This window comes from Papio anubis, chromosome 14 (genome assembly GCF_008728515.1).
Source record: "Papio anubis isolate 15944 chromosome 14, Panubis1.0, whole genome shotgun sequence".
NCBI classification, from domain to species: Eukaryota; Metazoa; Chordata; class Mammalia; order Primates; family Cercopithecidae; genus Papio; species Papio anubis.
The window spans coordinates 19,759,606-19,782,955 of NC_044989.1; the positions used below are offsets into that span (position 1 = coordinate 19,759,606).

At 50.7% G+C, this 23,350-nt stretch overlaps 1 long non-coding RNA gene across 2 annotated transcripts in view; it reads right to left on the reverse strand.

The window, feature by feature from the left end:
* LOC103876762 overlaps positions 1–15,472 on the reverse strand; it is a 72,436-nt gene extending 56,964 nt beyond the window's left edge. For both annotated transcript variants that reach the window (XR_004178193.1, XR_004178194.1), the window contains exons 1-2: positions 13,319–15,472; positions 12,069–12,112 (exon numbers count right to left, since the gene is read on the reverse strand). This is a non-coding gene — a long non-coding RNA (uncharacterized LOC103876762). The remainder of the gene's footprint in view (positions 1–12,068; positions 12,113–13,318) is intronic.
* Between the last annotated feature and the right edge of the window lie 7,878 nt (positions 15,473–23,350).

The window sequence follows — 23,350 nt, forward strand, 5'->3', positions numbered from 1 at the left end:
GGGAGGCGGTGCAGGGGAAAGTTCCTGGAGAAGTTGTGTCCAAGTTGAGACCTAAAGGATAAGGAGGTAGGTGCAGGGCAGGGAGAGGGTCATGTCCCAGGCAGAGACACTTGAATGTACAAAGAGCCAGAGGAAGTGACAGCACAGTGAGGATTCAGAAAACAGCACTTACAAATCATCTAGCCTGCCCAACAGAGAAGGGCTGTCCCTCTTCCTCCTGGAGACACTTGGAAGAGTGGAGGGGACTCTGCCCAGGCCATCCCACCTGGGCGGGGGAGGCAGAAATAAAAAGACCCAGATTTCTGTTGAAGAGACAAAGCTGAACCATGGAAGTAAAGGAAGTCCCAGCCCAAGACCACACTGCAAGACCATGGCACCCAGTGCAGAGGGCACGGCTGGGTCCCTCCGCCACATACAAGCCTGGGCTCTGGGGCTCCTGCCAGCCCTGCAGAGACTTGTCCCTGAACTGGTCCTGACTCCTGAAGAGCCTGTCTTTCTGCTCACTCATCCCTCATTCACTCACCACACACGCAGCCATGCACATCACCTCTGCTCTGGTCACATGCACACGCCCACACCTACCCTCAGGATCTCAGGTGGGCGCCTGTATCGTCACACACACACTCCACCCCACGTAATGAGCCCAGTGTGCACATCCTCACAGCTAGCCTGATGCACTTCTGCTCCTAGAAGCTCCTGAGCTACTTGGGAGGGGATCACATAGTTTCCAAAAACCATCCCCCACCTCCAATTTATAATAGTACACACAAACCTGTATAAGGCAACGTAATCTGAACTATATATACTACATGATGGGGTGATTTGAGTAGACTTCTTGGAAAACGAGAATTTGAGCTGGGTATTTTTTTTTTCTTGCTCTGTCACCCAGGCTGGAGGACAGTGGTGCAATCATAGTTCACTGCAGCCTCTATCTTCTGGGCTCAAGCAATCCTCCCACCTCAGCCGCCAAGTACCTGGGACTACAGGCACACGCCACTATGTACAGCCAATTGTTTTTAATTTTAGTACAGAAAATGTCTTGCTATGTTGCCCAGGCTGGTCTTGAACTCCTGAGCTCCAGTGATCCTCCCACCTCAATCTCCCAAAGTGCTGAGGTTATAGGCATGAACCATCGCTGCACCCAGCCTAAGCTGAGTCTTGAAGAGAGTCGTAGAATAGTGAAAATGAAGAGAAAAGATTTTTTACTACTCTTATTTTATTTTTTTTTAGAGATAGTGTCTCACTTTGTTATTCAGGCTGGAGTGCAGTGGCACAATCATGGCTCACTGCAACCTCAAACTCCTGGCTCGAGGCTCAAGCAATTCTCTACCTCAGCCTCCCGAGTAGCTGGGACTGAAGACATGCACCACAACACCTGGCTAACTTTTTAAGTTTTTGTAGATATAGGGTCTCACTATGCTGTTCTTGAACTTCTGGGTTCAAGCAATCCTCCTGCCTGGGCCTTCCAAAGGGCCAGGATTACAGGCATGAGCCACCATGCCTAGCCCAGATTTCTTAAGACAATTAGTTAGGCTCCTCAGGCTACAAAAAAGATAACATGTTGGTTCGTGGAACTGAAACGTCAGGGTTGGTCTGACTTCAGGCAATGCTGGATCCAGAGGCTAGAATAATGTCAACATTCTGCCTCATATATATATATATGCTCAAATCACCCCATCATGTAGTATATATAGTTCAGACACACACACACACACATATTTCCCAAGTGGGCTCTTATTAGATGGGAGGCCAGACTGACCTTAGCAATTCAACTGACAGAAGGTGTCTTTCCTGAGAGCTCCAGCAGAAAAGTCTTGGAGGACTCTGAGTAGCCTAGTCTGAGGTCGCATGCCCACTTCTGAACCAGTCTATATAGTCGGGGATGGGGAGTCTTTGACTGGCTAGGCCTAAGGCAGTGTACCGACTTCTCAACAGGCTATCCCTATCCAAATCACATGGCATGGGTTTCCTAAGGGAAAGGGCTCTGTTGTCAGAAGTGGGTAATGAGTACTAATCAACAGAGGTCAAATGTCTCTGCTTTAAATAGTCCTTCTGCTGGTTATAGCACTCCACACTTTTTCATGCTTCCACATAATTTATCCAGTTTAATTATCAAGAACTAATCTTGAGTCAGGCATGGTTACTGCCTGTATTTCACTATAGGGAAAGGGCACTTCCAGATATTAAACTTGATTTTTCTGCTCTACTATAATAGGGGCTGTCTTTGAGCCATCTATTCGGGAAGGACACATGGCCTTGGAGCTCCTGGGTAAAGTCTCCTCTGGAGAGTGTCGAGGCAGGAGGTGGGGGATTAGCTCTGGATGTGCTGATGTTGAGGTGCTTTTGGGAGGAGCAAGTGGAACAGCCCAGAAGGCAGTTCTGTATAGTAGACTGGAGTTTCCCTTGCAACAGCCAGACCACCACTGCTGTGCTGAGAGCTTCTTTAACTCTGTGCGTTAAAGTGACCAGTCAAGGGGCATCCATTCAGAGAACAGTGGGGCCAAAACCCTGAGCGCAGGCACAGTGTGCAGAGAAGTGGGGGTGAAAAAGTGTGATATATAAGCAGATCTGCCTGGGCTTGGCTCCTGCTGTGCTAGGAACACCGAGCCAAGATCAGCCCCAGGACCTACTTATCCCAGTGGAAAGGACCATGAGACGTGGATCTATCACTGACCAATCACTTCTCTCCTTGGTGCCTCAGCTGTGCCTTTAACACTCTGCCATGCTTGACAGCTGGCCTCCAGCGATGAGCCCCAGTGAAGCACACTCATGGCATTCATACGCTGATGTAGTCCCCTCCCACAATGAACCTAGGCTGGCCTCTGACACACACTATGCAACAGAATGTGGTGGAAGTGATACCATGCCAGCTTCAGGTTTAGCCTTTAAGAGAAATGCTAGGCTAGGTGTGGTGGCTCATGGCTGTAATCCCAGCACTTTGGGAGGCTGCGATAGAAGGATTGCTTGAAGCCAGGAATTTGAGGTCAGCCTGGGCAACATAGTAAGACCTCCATCTCCACAAAAAATTTAAAACTCAGCCAGGTGTAGTGGTGCATACCTGTGGTCCCAGCTACTCTGGAGGCTGAGGTGGGAGGATCACTTGAGCCCAGGAGTTCAAGGTGGCAACGAGCCATAATCATGCCACTATACTCCAGCCTGGATGACAGAGTGAGACGCTGTCTCTAAAAACTAAAGACAAACAAAAAGGTGAAATGGAAGCTTCTATTAATACTTCTTTCTTTCACTTGGAGAGCCCTGAGTCACCATGAAAGATTTCTGGCCACCCTACTGAAGAGACCACATGGAGAGGCCACATGGAGAGGAGGAGAGGTTCACTGATCCGGCATTTTAGTTGAACTTCCAGCTGACTGCAGCCTCAGGCTTTATCTGAATGCACCTGCATGAGAGACTCCTAAGCAAGACCGGCAAAAGAACCACTCGGCAGATCCCAGACAATCCATAGAACCATGAGACAGATAATAAAATGGTGGTGGTTTTAAAGCCACTGAACTTTGGAGTGGTTTGTAATACAATGATAGATAACAAAAGCAATCTCCCTGATGGTGAGGCTGGCTGGCATTCCTGAGCCTTGTGCCACCTTCCTCCCAGCTCCCAAGAATTGACACTGTTAAGTCAGGTCAGGTCTTGGTTAATGACCAAGTTAATAATCAAGTTAATAACCATTCCAAGCAGGCAGGCCAGTTTTTAGGACAAATACAGGAAGAGTATATACTTCCTGTCTGATCCTAGTCCTGAGATTCCAGAAGACACAAAAACCCAGTTCCCGCAGGGCTGGAGAGAAAGGCAGAGGGGCTGACTGGGTACCCAGCTCCATTCTCTGGGTGCTGACCCCAAGCAGCAGCTCGTTAGGCTCAGATGTCTTTCAGGTGTCCTTGCATGGCCCTGAGATTGAAGCCTGTGTTATAACAGAATAGTTAATCCATCTCCCAGCATGGATCATGGGAGAAGCGGGTCAACTGAGCATAGCTTTGCCATTGCGGCCAAGTCCAGGTTCCCCTGTGATTCCCACCACACCAGGTGTGGTCCTGCTACTGCTCTGACTCCCATCTGCTGGCAGGTCTGAACCCACCCCTCCAATTGTAATCACTTCTCTGCTCTAGGGAACCCTCCCTTCTCTTTCTCCCAGATCCCCAGGGTCACAGGGCCATTGTCATATGCAGCCTGTAGTCACTGAAATGTGTCCTGTCTGACTCTTGTCCCACTACTGGGCCATGAGCTTCTAGAGAGCAGAGACTAAAGCCTCATTTTTCCCTCTAATACACTCATTAGTAAATGTATTCAGTCCTTCATTCACTCAACAACCTACTCCATGCCAGGCTCTATGTTAGGGGCAGAGGACATAAAGCTAAAAAATAATGCCCCTGCAGTGCAGTCATATTTGGTCCAGTTGGACAGGCGTGGAACTTGGCAGTGATGACACAGTCATGTAATTGCTAGGATGGAGGTGTGTATGTAATGTGGTGAGGGCACAGAGAGTGCCAAGGCAGCCCTGGGACGGGGCGACAGGCAAAATTCCTTAGTGATCATTCTAGGCCAGACTCTGGTCTAAGCACTTCATTTATTCATTATTCATTTATTCATGTTTTCATTATTTTGAGGTGCTTTTAAAAAATAAATTATTATTTTCGAATAGGTAAATGTAGACAAATTATACAACATTCAGATGGTGCTAATGAGCATCCTATGAGCATTCCCAGAGGAGCACGCCCTTTTCCAGAATTTCTGCCTTCCTGACATACGATATTTTACGCATAATACAAGTTTGTCTTATGCACACACACATACATGCACACACATTTTACATAAATGGTTATATAATATTCTGTATTTTTTCATTTATTTATTTATTTAATTTTTTATTTAATTTTATTTTTTTGAGACGGAGTCTCGCTCTGTCACCCAGACTGGAGTGCAGTGGCACGATCTCGGCTCACTGCAAGCTCTGCCTCCTGGGTTCACACCATTCTCCTGCCTCAGCCTCCCAAGTAGCTGGACCTACAGGCACCCGCCCCCACGCCCGGCTAATTTTTCATATTTTTAGTAGGCACGGGTTTCACCGTGTTAGCCAGGATGGTGTCGATCTCCTGACCTCATGATCCAGCCACCTTGGCCTCCCAAAGTGCTGGGATTACAGGCGTGAGCCACCGTGCCCGGCCTATTTTTTTCATTTAATATATCATGGAGCTCATTCCACGTCTCTATAGACATATTTCATTCTTAGGCCGGGCATGATGGCTCATGCCTGCAATCCTAGCACTTTGGGAGGCCAAAGCGGGTGAGTTGTCTGAGATTAGGAGTTTGAGGCCAGCCTGGGTAACACCGTGAAACCCTGTCTCTATTAAAATACAAAAAAAAAAAAAAAAAAAAAATTAGCCCAGTGTGGTGGTGTGTGCCTATAGTCTCAGCTACTCGGGAGGCTGAGGCACGAGAATTGCTTGAACCTGAGAGGCAGAGGTTGCAATGAGCTAAGTTTATGCCACTGCACTGCAGCCTGTGTTACAGAGCGAGACTCTGTTTCCAAAAAAAAAAAAAGACAGAGATTTCATTCTTGGTTAATGATATTATGACTTTATAGTATCACAGTGTTCTATTATAGGAATGTCCTGTAATTTGTTTAACCAATTGCCTATTAATGAATATTTATGCTTTTACTAACTGTCCACTACTGATACAAATAATGCTACAATAAATAATCCTGTGCATAAATTATTTTGAACAAGTGACATCTATTTATAAGATAAATGCATAGAAGCAGAATTATTAGAATAGAAGTGGGTCAAGAAAAGGTGCATTTAATTTTTTTAAATTTTTAAACATTTTAAATTTTTTTTATCTTTGAAGAGATGGGGTTTCACTATGTTGCCCATGCTGGTTTCAAACTCCTGGCCTCAAATGATCCACCCCCCTCAGCCTCCCAAAGTGCTGTGATTATGTGCATGAGTTACTGCGCCTGGCCAAAGGTATATTTTAATTTTTAACTGCCCTCCATCTAACATTTAGTTCTCAAAAACACGTCTCAGCTTTAGAAAGCTTTCTCTCATCTACTAGCAGAGACCTCTGCCATAGTGTAAAGACCCAGGCCAGCAGAAAAGGCGGAAGACAACACTTCATTTTAAAATGCTTTTATTTTCCGCCTTTATCTTTTAAATATACATATACATTTAATAAATTAAAATATTTACTATTTATATAAATTTAAATTTATTTAATATAACATGTGTGTCATATTGTATATAACATATACTTATATATTACAGATTTACATAGTTTATTTATATTTAAGTTTTAGATAAATTTAAATTTGAATATAAAATTGGGCAGGGGACCATGTGGCCTGGGGCTTTGGACAGAGTGTATCTGAGAACGGAGGTCACACCAGGGAAATGGGGCTGAAAAATGGAGGGTAGGAAACTCAGCCCAGGTTTCATTGTTTGAGTCCTGGATAAACCCTTGCCTGAAGTCCATCCTGGGGTTGTTCAAGTTCATAAGCCAATACATACTGTTTTTGCTTAAGTCAGTGTTTTTTGTCCCTTGCCCAGGGAGGAGCCCTGACTGCCCCACACAGCTGGTGGGCAGCAGGGTTGCACTCACTGCAGAGCTGACAAGCTCCAGGGTCTGTGCACTGAACCTCAGCCAGTCCCAGCCAGTCTCAGTGGAAAAGGAATTTATTGATGTGAGACCTGAAGAATCAGGAGACAATCAGGCAGACCAGAAGGCAGAGAAGATGCCCAGAAAGAAAAAGAGACAGGTGAAACAGGTGGCATTCAGAGAGCTGCAGGTGGTTCAAAGTGGCTGGAGATTGAGTGAAGGGTGCAGGGTGTGCACACGCCAGGTGCTGTGGTTTGCAATCTTGATCTTTCCAATGAAGTGACCAGAGTTTCGCCTCTGCTGTGATCACAGGTGTGATTGAAGAGTAGGTTGGCAGCGTGCCCTGTGCCTCCCCACTCAAGGTTCAGTCCTCTGACCCCCGCCTCCTGTCTCCCTCGCCTGTTGGCCCCAAAAGGGAGTCATTGTTGGAGGCCTGACATCAGACACCCCCGGGGCCACACCTCGGGCTCCTGGGACTGCCAAGGGTGAGCAGCCTCTCCATGGCCCTGCGAAGGAGAAGACCAATGAGGAGAAAGGCCACGGGCATGCTAGAACCCCTCGTGTGTGTGTGTGTGTGTGTGTGTGTGTGTGTGTGTCGTTCATGCGAGTGTGCATGCATAGCTGTGCACACATAGGAAGTCAATTGTCCTTTCCCAGTTGAGCCGTTGGGAACATTCCCCAGCTTCCTCTGAAGTCATTACCTTATCTCAGGTGGCCCTTTGGAGCCTTTGGCACCATAGCTGGGTGAGGCAGGAAGAAAAAAAACAAGGGCCGGGGAGAAGAGGAATTTGCCCTCTGCTGTGTTTCAGCTCTCAGGCAGGCTATGCCTTTCCGCATTGCCACTAGCTGGGTCCAGGCCATGTCACCTTCCGCTGCACCTACAGCAGCTCCCCAATGTCAGTGTGCCCCAGCCACTTCCCACCAGACCATCTTCCACAGCAGGGATCCCCCCAAAATGCTGCTCCCCTCTTCCTTCTGTCTCACCTGGACTACCTTGGGCTAGGGCAAATTCCTTGCTGTGACTTGGAAGGTCCTGTGTATCACCTGCCTATCTGTCCAGCCTCATCTGTCCCCACTCCACCTCCCCCACCCCAGGCCCCAGGTACATTGGCCACAGCCCTTCCCTAAAAGCACCAGGGCCTGGGTATTAATTACTGTTGTTGCTGCAGCAAACTACCACAGACTTAGGGGTTCGAAACAACGCAGATTTATTATATTACAGTTCTGGAGGTCAGGAGTCCAGACATGGGTCTTAAAGGATGAAAGCCAAGGTGCCAATAGGGCTGCATTCCTTCTGGAGGTTCCGAGAAAGAATCCATTGCCTTGCCTTTCCCAGCTTCAAAAAGCCGCCCGATTCCTTGGTTCATGCCCGCTCCCTGCATCTGCAAAGCCACCGAGTAGCATCTTTGGATCTCTTTCTGATGTCTGCTCCCATCGTCACATCTCTCTCTGACAAACCGACCTCTCTCTCCACCTCCCTCTTAGAAGGGCCCTGGTGATTACCCAGGGCCTACTTAGATAATCCAGGATACGCGCTCCATCTCGAGGTCCTTCATCACATCCACAAGCCGATTCTCAGGGTCTAGCGATTAGGGCTTGGACATCTTCGAGGGTCGTTCTCCTGCCTGCCACAGAGCACACCAAGCTTTCGTGCGTACAGGCCTCTCTGTCACTGTCTACATTTGCCCAGAGGAGATACCTTTGTCTAATTTGCAGAGGTACCATACACAGGCCAGCGGAGTGCCTGCCTGCCTGAAACACCCCTTTCCTCACTTCCTCCACCTGGCCAAGAGCTTCTCATGCTTCAAGGCCCAGTTTAGTCCAGGACACTTTACCTTTCCCTGCTTTCCCTGAAGACACCCAGCTGGGTGAGGCACACCTCCTCTGGGCTCCTGCTCTATCCTGTACTTCTGTATCCTGGCATAAACCACAGGACATTGGTATTGTCTGTGAGTCTGCCTGGGCCAGATCGGAGCCTGGGCCCGGAAGCCCTCACCTGGGGCTCAGCTCTTCCCCAGTTAGGCAGCAGCCCCAGGCCCTACCGTCTCTCTTTCCAGGGCAGACTCCTCCTCTGGAGTCTCCCAGTTCATGTCTCTGTCTCTCCTGTGCGCAGGCCTCACACGGAGCTATGGGGCCTCTGCGAGGAAGACAGAAATGAAGCTGATGAGGGTGTTGAGTTTGAGGCATCCAAGCCACACAGAGGGAAGCTGGCATTTGAGAAGAGAGGGCTGGCGAGGAATTCCTACTCTCAGGAAGTGGCTGGGGACTTTCAGAAGAGGAATATTTGAGGTTTTCAAGTTAAAGTGGCAGCTTAAACACACATCTAATTGCATTTTCCCCCAAATCTCACTAGAACAACAATAGAGAGTTTTAAAAGGAAGACATAAAACCACAAAAATGAGGGGAAGAGAAGAGGAGAAAACAGGAGCAAAACTTGGGAAGCTGGCAGACGAGCATTCCTCCACGAAGATGGAGAAAGCCAGCTCCTGGGCTGGCAGCGGGGAGAGTTTAGAACCAAAACCATTTACAAGCAGGATGCTTAGAAGGCTCAGGAACTGCCTCTAGAGGGAACCTCTCTAAGCTGGGTAAAGAAGGAAGTTAAAATAAGATGGGTTGAAAGTTGTTTAAGAAGCAGTTAGATCCCTGGAAACCCTCCCCTCCCCTCCTCTTTCCTCTCCTCCTGTCCCCTCCCCGCCCCCACTGGGAAATTACTGAGGGTGGTTACTGCCCAGAAGGCAGGAAGATTCTGGGTCATATGCTATGGAGACCCCACCCCAGACTCTGACTCTAAACACCCAAAACACAAGGCAGCCTTCCTCTCAAGGAGTTAGAACAATCTTCTCTAAAAAGTCTGGGCAACTCAAAAGGAAGACTAAATCCTGATATGGGGGGATCTGGCTCACATCACAGCCCTGCCTAATGCCTCAGCTACAGGGAGCCTGTGTTTCCCTAGGGTCACTCATGGTCTTGTCCAGTGATGTCCCCAGAAAGGACTTTTGTAAACTGTTAACAAAAAAATTAGCCAGACGTGGTGGTGCACACCTGTAATCCTAGCTACTCGGGAGGATAAGGTGGGAGGATCGCTTGAACCCAGGAGGCAGAAGTTGCAGTGAGCCGAGATCAAAACACTGCACTCCAGCCCGGGTGGCAGAGTGACACTCCATTGAAAAAAAAAAAAAAAATGGCTTCTTAGATATTAGTAATACCACATTTAATGGGCACACAGTGTTCCTTTTTGGATGATTCATTCAGTTGCATCTGTTTTATACTCTGTTCTGAATGTATGAAATATGTCACTGTAAAGACTGTTTACAGCGGGGCACATGGGAGGCTCCTGGCGCGCTGGCAATAGCCTATTTCTTGAGTTGGGTGACTGTTATATAGGTCTTCACTTTATAACGATTTGCTAAAGTGTACATTTATGTTTCATGCACTTTAATGTGTGTGATGTATTCTACAATAAAATCTTAAAAGAAAAAAGAGATGGTCTGCTGTGCTGTTTTGTGGTATCATTCACCCCACTTTCTGGCTCCCAGATTTCAACACTTAGCCTTGCATTGGTGTCCTTAAGGGAATAAAGGACCTCAGGAGTGTCTGGTGGAGGGCGACACAGTACAGAAAGCAAGAAGAGAACACGCAGAAGCACAGCAATGAAGAGAGAAGAGACCTGAATAAAACTCACTGTCCTCTAGACCCCCTGAAGATATGGGAAGGGAAAACATCTGAGAATCTTCCCCTCATGTGTGATAGGGACCCAAGCCAATTCATGCAAATATTTCAGAAAAGTGTAATCCCATAACATCGCAGGATTTAAAGCCACCCTAACAACTCAGATGTGGGGTATGCCCAGAGCAAGCCGGATGCTGGGTGTGGGCGCGTTTATAAGTGCCCAGGTGGCTTGAAGGGTTAAGAACTGCTACTCTTTGCTAGGATTGCTTTTCCCATCCCCTCTGCATGGCGAGTTTTTCTAAGAGTGGTAGGGCCTCTGGGGGGAGGAGAGGGGAGGTAAACTGCAAACAACACAATGCACTCCAGCTAGTTTTCACAGAAAAGCAAGTTATTAAAAGCCATTTTGAAGCTCATGGAATCTGCAGGAGGCCAAAGAGTCAGACTTGGATGCCACAGAGCTAAGAAGAATACCTAAGGTGCACAGCAGAGGCCACCCCCCGCCCCAGAAAGCCCTGCTCCAGTGTGACCCCAGAACTCTGCCACCGTTGCCCTGAAGGGCCAGAGGCCTCCACCACCCCACTCTCTATAGAGGACCCCCTACAAGTCTCACGCAGGGACATTTGAACAGCAGAGCCTGGTCGTAATGACTGCCCCCTGAGGAGGCTGGGAAGTGAGTTCTGGCTTCTACCTTGACTGGGATAGACTCACAATGTGGAAAATGCTCCAGTTTGGGAATTACGTGCAAAAGATGCAGGGAGGCCAGATATTCGCTGTGGGGAGGATCAAGTGGAAGCCACTGGGTAGAGTTCATTCTCAAGCCTGAGGCAGCTGCCAGAAAAGCAGGACTGAAGGGTGCCAGGCTGCGCAAGGACCCCAGGGTCCGGCTGGGTTAGGGTGCAGTGGATGGGGCTGGGCCCCTGCTCACCCCTCATTAAATCATCCACTCCTCATCACCAGGAACCAGGACCAGGTGAGCCTTGGATCTGCATAGCCCATTTCACCTGCTGTACTTTTCCTCACTACCTGAGTCCTTAGGGCCCAGAAAACTTCACCCAAGTCCTAACCAAGGGACCACAGGTGGAGGACAGTGACATCTGGAGCAGCTGATGGAGGCTCTGGGGAAGTTCAGAAGAAAGGCCTTTTCTCTTTGTTTTTGATTTGTTTTGTTTTGTTTTGAGACAGGGTCACTTGATCTCAGCTCACGGCAACCTCCACCTCCCAGGTTCAAGTGATTCTCACGCTTCAGCCCCCCAAGTAGGTGGGACTACAGGTGCAGGCCACCACGACTGGCTAAGTTTTGTATTTTTTGGTACAGACAGGGTTTCACCACGTTGGCCAGGTTGGTTTCGAACGCCTGACCTCAAGTGTTTCTTCCACCTCAGCCTCCCCAAGTGCTGGGATTCCAGACATAAGCCACTGTGCCTGGCCTGAGAAAGGCTTTTTCTATGCCACAGAGAAGTTGGGCTCCCAGTCACGGGAGCAGCTGCGGCCGGTTCCAGCAGGGGGCAGCTCTCAATGACAGCTGAAGGGCATTGCAGAGCCAGATGTACACACGGCTTTTAGGAGGCAGGCTCTGCCTCCCCTGAAGTCTGCCTGAACCTGGGGCATCACCATCTCACCGGGCTGGGGCTTTGATGCATCAGACCCAGAGAAAGAAACTTGGTAGAGGGGAGGAAGAAGGAGATGCAACCTTCCAGGAAGCAGAAATGTTCAAGGACTCTCAAAGGAACCTCCAGAAAACAAGGAGAGGCAGGAACTGCCTTATGGTCGCTTCTAGCTCTAAGTCTCACCTGTGAAATGAAGCATCTTCCCGGTCCCAGTGCAGAGACAGGTCCTGGGCGGAAGCAGGAGAGGAGAGAATCAGCTCCTGTTCTCCTATCTTCCTCAACTTCCCCAGGCCTCCCCAGCCCACCTGGGCCAGGACAGAGGTGCTGGCAGCCTCTTCCCATTAACTACACCCTGCAGGCTGAGGCGGGCAGGCTGGGGGCTGAGGAGACACTCCTTCCCTGCATTCCATGGACATGGTGCCTTGGGCCAGGCTGCAGAGGCCGCAGGGCCTGGCATGTGCCCCGTGAAACTGGCCCTGCAGCAAGGCGGGGGCAGTGGGGATGGATGAACTCATTCTTTCCTCGTCTCAGGCTGCTCTGATCGTAAAACTGTGGACGCTGAGCAAATGGCCCCAGGTGTGTGCTCTCCCAGTTTCGCTAGGGTAATAGTCAGTAACAGCAAGAGGCTGACCTGGTTTCGATGGAGCAGCTCCTGCTCTGGGCACAACATGGCTCTGCTGCCTCTGCTCTCCCATCCCTTTCCCACACACTTTTGGAGGGCCAGGCCTTCACCGCAGCCTGAAGGAGCCTCAGCAAGAGTACAAAGGGGGTGCTCTCAGAGGCGCAACAGGAAAAGCCCCTTCTCCAGAGAGAGGCTCTGCGGAGAGGCCCAGGGTGCCTAGAGAGGAGACAGCACCCTGCACCCACCTCAAGGGCCTCCTGCTCACAGCCCCCTTGAGTCACTGTTTACTCCACAAAGATCTAGACTCAGATCAGGCAGGACCCTTCGAGTCTGTCTCATCGCTAAAACCGCTTCATTTTACAGATGGGGAAACTGAGACCCAAAATGAAGGGAGCAGTCGCTGAGTCAGCCAGTGACAGAGCTGGGACTTCACTCCCGCTTCTGGATTCTCAGCTCCCATCCTCATCCCTCTGCCTTTTATGCAGCAGCATGGAAGGAATAAAAAACAGGCAGAGAACGTCAGGGGCTACTCTGGGCCGCTTGAGTGAAGACTAGGGTTCATGGGTGCAGTGCCTCCGGCTGCGGCTCTCCAGGGCCCCCCAGGCCTGCTCCTGACACTCCCAGGGCTGCGCTGCCTGGGCGTCTTCCCTCCCTAGCCCTCCCCCAAGTGAGTGCCTCAGTTCCTCCAGCTGCCCCTCACCCAGTGGGAGCCCGCACTAGACACGCGAGGGCTTTCCTCGCTCGAGGATATGGGAGAGCTTCCCGCCCTCCTCCTTAGGCCCTGGAGGCAGCGAGTGTCTGTCAGGGTTACCTGGGTGCTCTGGGAAGGGCTCCACCTCCCTCGCAGGGCTTCACTGGACTGCCCAACTGGGCTGCTCTGGTTGCCTTTGACCTTCGGAACTTCCAAGATACTCCCACCTCCTGCAGGAAGAAGGCGGGGGAAGCGGGGGCTTTGGAGACCAATAAGCCAGGGCCTGACTCCTAACTGGCCACCTAATAACTTTGTGACATTGAGCAAGTGCCCTGGTCTTCTTGAAGGTGTGTTCTCAAGCTTCTCCCTTGTGTGATTTTAGTGAGGGCTGGAGATGGGGACACGTAGTAGGCTCTTACGACACATGGCAGCTCTTATTATTAAAGCTGGCCAGGATGTCCCTTCTGACCCCTAAGCCTCCAGTTCCCATAGTGCTGGGCCTTGTAGGTATCGCCGTCCTGTGTATGGGGTCAGGCTCTGGACTTCCTCCCTCCCAACCCCTTCTGGGCAGGGTGAGAGTAAACAGGTCCCCTAGGTGTGGGACAGACACCTGCCGCCCTCCTCCTGCCTTATTCATTCTCTCCAAAAACATGAATCACTGGTGGATGGACAAACTGGAGGGCACCCGTATGATGGTATGACCCCAGCAATAAAGAAGAATGAAATAGTAATACAATGAACGACATGGATGACCCACAAAGCACTGCGCTGAAGTTCAGCAGCCAAATGAAAACTGACTAACTCAAAAGGCTGCAGACTCCACCGCTCCGTGCATCTGAACTCCAGGGAGGGCCGCGCTGCAGCCAGAAAGCAGGTCAGGGCTTGCCTGAGGTGGGATGTGGGAGCAGGGATTGATTGCAATGGGGAATGAGGGAATTTTATGGGGGGATTAAAAAAATCAATGTCTCATTTGATGGTAGGTAGGTGGCTATTTCCATTTGGCAGAGCTTATCAAACTGTATGCTTAAAATAAGCAAATTCTACAGTATGCAGACTACACCATAATGAAGCTGGCAGGGTAAAGACCTTCCAGTTTGGAAACTATGATCTGGGAAGTGACCCACATTGCCTGGCCATATACATGAGGGAAGAGTCATCTCCCTAGGAAACTCTTAAGAAATGCTCAGTCCTTAAAAGAAATAAACTGAGTGACCAGAGAAAATGAGGGAGGATTTGAAGAAATACAGTACCAGGGCATCATAGAAGAACTGGCTTTAAATAGACTACAGATAGTGCACTCAAGTCTTCGTGCATTTGTATGCTGCCTGAATTACCTGACCTTGGTCCCTTATCTGATATCCTCATTCGCCCTGGCTCTACCTGAAAAAAAGCTCACACTCATCTTTCATACATAATAAAAAGCTATCCTTTAATGAGATGATATTTTCTCTCTCCTGGCCCAGGACGGGGAAGGCGCCCTGCCCCTCTTGAGTCACCAGGCTCTTATGCAGTAGAGTTTCTGTCCTCTGCTTGCTTCCAGAGCCTTCTGCAGGCTACCAAGACAAAGCTTTCTCGCATTCCTCTGGGCCTGGTCCTTCTGCTCTCTGCTGCTGCCCTCTCTGTCCCCCTCCCTCCTTTGCCTCCGGAATGACAGCATCTCCCGGTGGCTTTCATGTTGGAGTGCTGGCTCCTTAACTTAAGGTCAGCTTCTGAGGGCAGAAGGCTTGTCCCATTTTCTCCCCTTCCCTCTGCCCTCTCCCTTGGAAGCCCAGTGTGGGATCCTCTCCCAGTGTTTTGAAATAAATGCACACATTCGCCAATGCAGCCATTCACTCTGTGGCTCACTCACACTGATCAGGAGAGAGGCCCAGCTCAATCTAGCTTGAGCCCAAAGGGAATTTACTGGGCCACATTCCTGAGAAGTCTAGGACGTCTCAGCTAGGTTGAGACACAGCTGGATTCAGGATTGACAATCTCTTTTCCTGTCTCATCCTCTGCCTCTGTCTCAGTGTCTTCTTCCCTTCCTCTCCTCCCTTCCCCTTCTTCTCCCTAATGTCTTTCTGTCTCTAAGTAAGTATCCCCTGAGTACACTTGCTCACTCCTCCTTAAGCCCAAAAACAAAAGAACAAGACATAATAAATCCCTCATGCAAATGGTCATCCCTGACCTGAGGAAGTCCAAGACATCAAAAGCACAGCCTATTATTTTATCTATTCTTTCTAGTTGTGTATATAGCTGACTTTTCTGCTAGACTTGCCTTGTGTCCTCAAGGTGCCTGGCACAGGCCCAGGTACATGGCAGCCCCCAGCCCCACCCCAGGTAGGATGTGACACTTGGTTGGGGTGAGGTCAGAGTGGCGAAGGGAAGAATCAGGGTCGGGGATGGGTCAAGGCTGGGGAGGGGCTGAGGGGAGGATCCTTTTGAGCTGTTCATTCCCTCCTGGTATTTTTGCCCATGAGGCCCTGCAGAGTAGGAACAAACTCCACACACGCTTGTCTTCCTCCCAGAGCCCTCCACCCCCAATAAGCATCAGCCTGGGGGGCTGGGGCTGCGGGCTGAGGCCTGGGACAGAGTCCTGGTCAGCATCAGCCTAGCTGAGGCTAATTAAGACCCAGGAATCCCCTGCCCCTAACCCTGGGCTCAGATCAAAAGACCTTGGCCCTCAGATGAGGGTCTCCTGACCATAAATCTGAAGGAGCACGGCCCTCCAGCTAATGAGCTGTCCTGGCTCAGACTAGAGTGGGGACGCCAGATCCTGTTTCATTCCAGGGGGCAGCCAGCCCAGAGTGAAGGGCTGAGAGAGGCCCTAGACCCCAGGGTGCCCGTCCCTCTGCAGCACCCAGCTTTGCAGGGACAGGCCCCGCTCTGCTCATAACCCCTGGGGCAATGTCCTGGAGGGTACATGAGAATGCACACTGTTCCCTGGGCTCCTGCCCTGCTGGGCCCCAAGACGGCTCCCCATGTCCACCGTTTAGCCCCACAGGAATTTTAACCGCTAACATCTGGGTTCAGGAGACTCCGGAAGAGCAAACGTCTTCACCTCCTTTGATTCCCTTTACACAGAGGGCTTTTTCCATTTTAATTTGAGGTGACCTCTGACCTGAGTTCCCATTCCCATAGATTCCAGATATTTCCTGTGCCCTCAAATAACCTCCAAGCCCGCCCCCACCTGATCAGAGCCCCTGCGGAGGGGGCATGGCCTTCCCCCAACCACAGCCCAGGCTATGCTGGGAGTCCCCCTGGACTCTGGCCCCCTCCCCGTATCCCACTCTGTTCCCCCAAAGATGGCTGCACACCCACCCACCCACCCACCAGTATCTCTCCAGGGCTCTGGGCCCCGCTGAGCCTGCTCTCAGGACGCCAGGGATGGCAGGCACCCAGGTGCCAACCTCTCTGACTGCCATGTTTTTTAATGACAATGATAATAGAAACATCGGTGGAGCCTCTTCTCTGTGTCAGGTGACCCGGTAGCTCAAGAATAATTGCTCCTAATTTACAGATGAGGAAGCCGGCCCTGGAGAAGAAGAGGGACTTCATGCACACACAGCTAGTTGTGGCTGAGCCAGACCATAACTGAGGTGTGTCAGCCCGGAGCCCGGTGCCCTCCAGGAAGAGCGGTCAGCAAGGGGTTGCTGGCATTGGTGCATCTCCCCTGTATCATGAATCTCGGTCTGGGCCGCCCATCTCAGCGTGGTGACCACCAGCACGAGACACCAAGGGTCTTGGCAAAAGGCAGAGAGGACAGAGAAGTGAGAAGCAGGCATGGGGGTGGGAAGGGCCGGTCAGACCTCAGTTCCACCCTGTCTCTTTCCAAAGCAGCTTTTGGATTGAGGTGGATAGTTCCCTCAGTCCCCATAAGGAGGCCAGCACGGTGCTGAGCTGGGCTGTGCAGGGCGCTACAAGAGCAGGCAAGTCCCAGTCCCTGTCTTTGAGGGGCTGAGAGACAAGCACAGGTACAGGGACATGAGCAAGGCAGCCCCAGGACCAAAGTCAGCCTGAGGGGGCAGGGTGGGTAGGTTGCTTGCAGGTAGGGAATTTGCTGCAGGGCTGGGTTACACAGAGGCCTAAGTCCCATGCCCACATGGTGCTAGGTCAGGGCCCTGGGAGCCATCCCTCTAGCGTGGCCACTCCCAACAAGGGCCTATGGCTCTCCAGAGCCCAGAGCCTGAACAGATCCAGGCCAGAGCCACGGGATGATGCACCGGCCCCTGCCCCGTGGGTCAGAGGCTGAATGGCACATTGGGCAACCTCTCGGGCTCCAAACCCCAGCTGCCAGCCTCAGCCTCCTAGTCGATGGTTTGACCACATGACTCCCCACTAAAGCCTTTCCCTGGCTCTCCATCCTGCCCCTCATCATGCCCGGTGACTCACACTGCTTTTCTAGGCCCAGCTCACCACAGCTGACATCACCTTCGCCTCCACCCCTTTCCCAGCAAACCCTGATGAGCCCTCTCTTTCCTCTGACCCATCGTCCTCCTCGGAATCAAGAATGCTAGAGCTGAAAGCTGTCTCAGGGAACACCTGGAGCAGCCTCACTTACAGCTGGGGAAACTGAGACCTGAGAGGTGCCCCACCGGAGTCTGTTCTAATTCCGAGGCTGTGATTCATTTAGAACTTTAATGCAAGGATTTAGGGCTCAGTTAGGATCTTAGGGCAAATCATCGCTGCTCTGCCAGTAACTAAGCTCTTATAACCCTCACACCTGCCCAGCAGGGTCCTGGAAATCAATCTCGAGATTCCCTGGGGTCCAGGGCTGCCCCGTGGGTGCTGAGACACTGGAGACAACAGGAGGTCCGGGATGGCCCTCAGCCCCTCCCTCTACCCAAATCGGGGCATGACTAATTCTTTCTCTAAGAAATCCATTGCTTTAAAGTCCAGAGTAGAAGGGAAGAAACAGGTGTCAATTCCTGCCAGGAAAATGAGATGGAGCTGCAACCTCAGAGAAGCCTGGAGGGGCACTGATAATGGGAACCCCCTGAGGCCCTGGGACTGACAAGAAAATTCAGGGGGAACAAGCGGTCATGGTTCTCATAGAAGCCTTGGGCTTCAGAAATAAGGCATCCCTGGAACACGGTTTCTAAAGCATCACCTGATAACTTGGGAGAAATACAAAATGCAAATCCTCAGGCCCCACCTGAGACCTACCAAATCACACGCTTTGTGTTGGGATCCCTCAAGCCCTCCAGATGATTCTGATGCACGATCAAATTTGAGCACTTCTGCCATAAAGGACAGCCAAAGCAGTAAGCAGATCTTGTAGCTGGTCGGCCCTGCTGGTCCTGGCCTGCAGTGGGCTGGCTGAGGCTGCACAGCCTGCTCTGCTTACCCATGTTATGGACCCCTTCTGGCCAGAACAGGCAGCATTTCTGCAGGCAGCTTATTCCAGAAGGGCTTGGAATGAGCCTTGTGGCCCAAGATGTGCTCCGGGAACATGGAGAGCCTCAAAGTCACCCACCCCCTCCATTTGCATCTGCCCATACAAAAGGAATTCTGCCTCAGTTTCCCTGCTTTGCCTTCCAACCCACCATTGGCCATAGAACTCTGCCCTGGACCTCAGCCTGTTTCCCTGGGCACTGTTACCATGCCATGCACGGTGCTGGCCTCCTCACCGAGGTCTCATCCAGCTCGTGTACCCCAGCTGCTGGCTGAGGTGATTTACAGACTGACAACACATTTATTACTGTGCTGTGGCTGCCCTGGGCCCCCAGGTACATGCGTATGGATTGTCTACTGAACAAGGGCAGATGGCCAAGGAAGCAAGTGCAGGAATGAAATCCAGCTCACTTTCCACTCATCACATCCTCTAGGGTGAGGTGGCACTAATTCACACATACGTATGCATTAGAGGGGCTAGTGCTTGAATGTCACACTCCCTTTCCCGAAGCTCCTGTTTCTGAGGGGACCCTCCCCCTGCCTTCCCATTTCTACACCAGCCAGACCTCCCTATTGATTAATTATTTAGTCAATAATTGCTTAAGCTCCCATAGGCCCATATTAACAGGAAGTCACTCCTCTTTACCCCTTCTTACTCCTTATTCCTCACCCACTCCCCCTCACCCACTCCCTGTCTCTTCATGTCTACACCAACTGGACACCCACCCTTCCAAGTGGGCCATCTTCTCTTTTACGGGTCTCTTGGCTGACTCAGTTGTCCCCCCATTTCTCTCCTTATTCCTCATCCTCACAGACTTTCCCATCACGCTGATGAGGACATAATAACCAGCAGACAAAACATCTTTGTTGATAGAAGTTTGAGGTCATTTCATTACATCTTCTCCTAAGACATTCCATTCAGGGACGTGCCTGCCAGGCTGCCGGAAATGCCTGCTTTTTATGGCCTGCTTGGTTTGGTCACTTGTAACTTCTGCACATGATAAGCCCCTCAGCTCCCTCTACCCTAGGGCAACCCCATAGAGACTTGAAAATCCTGTTCACGACTTGCCCCACCTGAATCTTGTCTTCCCAGCTCCTTGAATGAGTCCATGTGTGGCTTGGTCTCTCCCATCACTGCAGGTTAAACTGCCATGTAATTGATTTTTTTTTCCAGACAATTGAACACACATCGGTAGGCACCTAACTTTTCTGTTTGAACCACTTGGATTAAGAAAAATCTTTCCCAAACGTGATATACTCTTCGCTACCTCTTGGAATAAATGACAGCCGACATAATGTGCCTTTTCTTGGGGCCTCTACATAATAAAAGTTTTTTGAGCTACTGTAAAGTGTTTTTAGTAACTCAAATCACTCCATAATCTCTGTGGGGAGAAAACAGAAAATACAGATATACAGAAAGGAAAAAGGAGGGCATCCCTTGATATCTTACCAACTGGAGGCGATGACTAATAACTTTTCATTGTATAATTTTCTGGGCTTTTTCCTAAGCAAACACATTTCCCCAGTTTGGGGTGCAAATGTAATCCCTCTTATTTAGTCAATAATTGCTTGAGCTCCCATAGGCCCATATTAACAGGAAGCCACTCCTCTTTACCCCTTCTTACTCCTAATTCCTCACACACTCCCCCAAGGAAATTGGGGGCAAACTCGGTCCTACGGGTAATTCTGATTGCAAATGGCAATCAGAGAGGAACTGGAGAACCAGGAGGTCCTGATTTCCATTGTTCCTTGCACAGCACCATGTGTCTCTAAAGAAAATGGTCTTGCAAAGTCTGATGAGATCCTGCCTCACTGGTCCTGACCCTTATGTGGTCCACAGAGGTGTGCCAACCTTGGACACACTTCTAAGCTCACACTTCCAAGGTTAGCGAGGCTCCCAAATAGCGCACAGCCCCGGCAGAGCTGAGCCCAGGAGGGCTTCTGTCCTCAGCCACACTCCATGCCCCAGGAATATGGAGGCCCTGGGGTTGAGCCTGGTCACCAGTTCTGACCCCTCTTTCTTCCTGGTGCCATTCCCTTGAGGGTTGTGGGGATTCTGTTGCTGAGGCACTTCATCTCAAACCTCACCAGGAAAATTCCAACTTTAACATGGAAAAAGTCTTTGTCTTCATCCCCTTCTTCCCAGATGTTCCTTGGCCCCAAGCAAATTATCTCCCTGCTCTTCCACGCAGGGACCAGAGGGTCCTGCACTCCTCAGGTCATCCAGGAACCAGTTCCCCCTTGCCCCACTAGCCTAACGTGTGAATAGCCAAGAGGGACCACTCAAAGGACAGTTTCCTGAACAAAGAAGGTCTGTTCTTAACCAGCTGGATAAAGAAGGAGCTGATGGCAACTTTTATCAAAAAGAAAGAAAAGTTCTGAGCCAGGAAACTTGCCATACACCCATTCGCCAGATGACAACATTGACATTACTCACTTCTTGGAAGAGCCCAGCCTCTAGCACTGAAGATTTATCACAAAGCACTTCCTCCTTGCAGCGGGCATTCCTCTCTTGCTAGGAGGAACTGAGACTCCCCGTCCCCAGTCCCCAGCCCTGAGGCCATGCAGCCTAGGGGTGGCAGGACTGAGCACTGCTTACTGGGTTCAGGCCAGAGATTGCCACATTCTGTCCTCTGCTGCCTGCGTTAGGGAGACCTCTCCCTGTCAACTCAGGGGCATGGCAGGAGCTGGGCTGGAACAGTCTCTGAAGTCAGTTCCCTCCTGGACCACCAACACCGGGAATGCAAGGGGTGGGTGGTTTGGTCTGTGCTTATGTGTTGATGTTGTGAGATCATTTGAGAGAATTAAATATATTTTCCCAGATGGAAAGAAAAGGAAAAGGAAGGGGCCGTTGAGTGTTGGAGGTGTTCATTCTCCTCTCCAGCTTCTCTCCTTTCCCGCCATCCCACCCCAGCTGTGGACCTGTGTTTGGCATTAGGGCGCTCCTCTGTGCTTTGCTGGATTCTGATAGGGAGCACAGCCTGGTGTGGGGGGTGGGAGGACGGATGGTCTGCATCTTCCCTCCCCCTGCTCCAGTCCTGAGGCCGTGCTTTCTGCACCGGGGGGTCAGCGGATATTGAAGGTGCCAGTCCAAATGCCAGTCAACACAGTGGGCAGGCCTGGCCAACACTGTCTGCGGGTGCCAGGCTCTGGGAAGAGGAGCACCCATGCTCGGAGATGGCCCACTCTCACTGGGCTCACAGCCAAACACACCCAGTTTTCTGGCCTCGGGCTGGGTGGGACAAGTGTATATCTCACCTGACAAGCTCTGTGAGCCTGACAAATGGAGGGAAAAAGCCACAACCGCAGCACCTCCCAGTGATCCGGAAGCTAGAGGAGGAGCAAGAGGACACAGGGTCTCTCCAAGAGGCAGAAGTGCGGGGGAGTGGCCTGGACATTGTAGAGCTGGGGCAGCCAAGTCCAAGGGCAAGGGCACCAGAGGACATGGAGGAGTCCTTCCCTTGGGCCTCTCCAGAGAGGCTGCCTGGAGTTTTCACAGTTCACAAATGAGCAGAGGAAACTGTCCATGCGAACAGCCCTTAGGGGATCTCCCAGAGAGGTGTCCAGGGTGCTAGGGGAAGCCCAAACACCCCATGTCAATTTTCACGTAGGAGGAGGAGAAGGCAATGACTTGTCTTGAAGCAGTCACTGCCCAGCAAGCACATGATTTTTATTTAAATTGAAAGTTTATTTGGAGTGCGCTTGGGGGAGTACTTCTCATGCACACACTTTTTCTGTCTCCTCATTTCCCTAGCCCAACCCTCCCCACATTCCTCTGCCTTCCCGCCTCACATTTTATTAGGTGTCAGTGGTCTGCTCCGAACCTTCAGTAGCTCCCATCTGTGATGAGGTGAAGTCAAAATCCCATAGCCTGCATTCAAGTTCTTCCATGGTTAGGGTGGACATACACCCCACTTTGTCTGGGACGATCTAGTTTATACCTGCTATCTTGGCATAATGATTCATAGCACCCTGCTTCGTGTAAAAATGTATCCCAGTTTGGAGAATAAATGATGTGGTCTGCCTGCGTCCAGTCCACTCCCAACCTCACGCTCCAGGCTAATGGCCAACTGTCTCTCTTGAATCCTGTGAGTCAGTGGTTTTGAACTCTGGTTGCTCATTAGAATCGCCTGGGGAGCTTTTAATAAATTTCACTACTTAGACTCACCCCCAAAACAGGTCAAATAAAGCAGAATCTCTAGGGGCAGGACCCAGCCTTTGGTATTTTTTAAGCACCCAGGTGACTCTGATGTGCAGCCAGGATGGAGAACAACTGACTTCAGTAAAACAGGTGTCCTGGAACTCTGTCCCTGAGCCCATCTCACTCATTTCTGCCCCTGGTTTTTGGTAACTTGTTCCCATTGTCTATCTGCCATTTAACTTCTTTTCCTGTGTGTGTAGTCTTTCGTTCATTCTTTAAGTCCTACCCAAGCTGCTAAGCCCAGCTCCAATGCTGCCTCCTCCTACATCTTTCCTGACCTCTGAGCCAGAAGGGGTCTTCCTGTCTACCCACTACTGCCCCCTCCCTCCCCCATTATTGTATGTCATCAACGATCCACGCCATATTTTGCCTCCTTCATAGTCTATGAGCTCCATGGCATGGTCATGTCTGATTCATCTCTGGAGACCCCAGGGCCCAGACCCAACTTACAGTAAAGCCTCCCACACCTGAGTGAGTGACTGTCACTGCTGGTCCTGAACTTGGGCAGTGCCGTCCACCCCACACTGGGCACCAGCACATGCTGCCTCTACAAGTTAAGTTTCTTTTCCTGCGTGTGG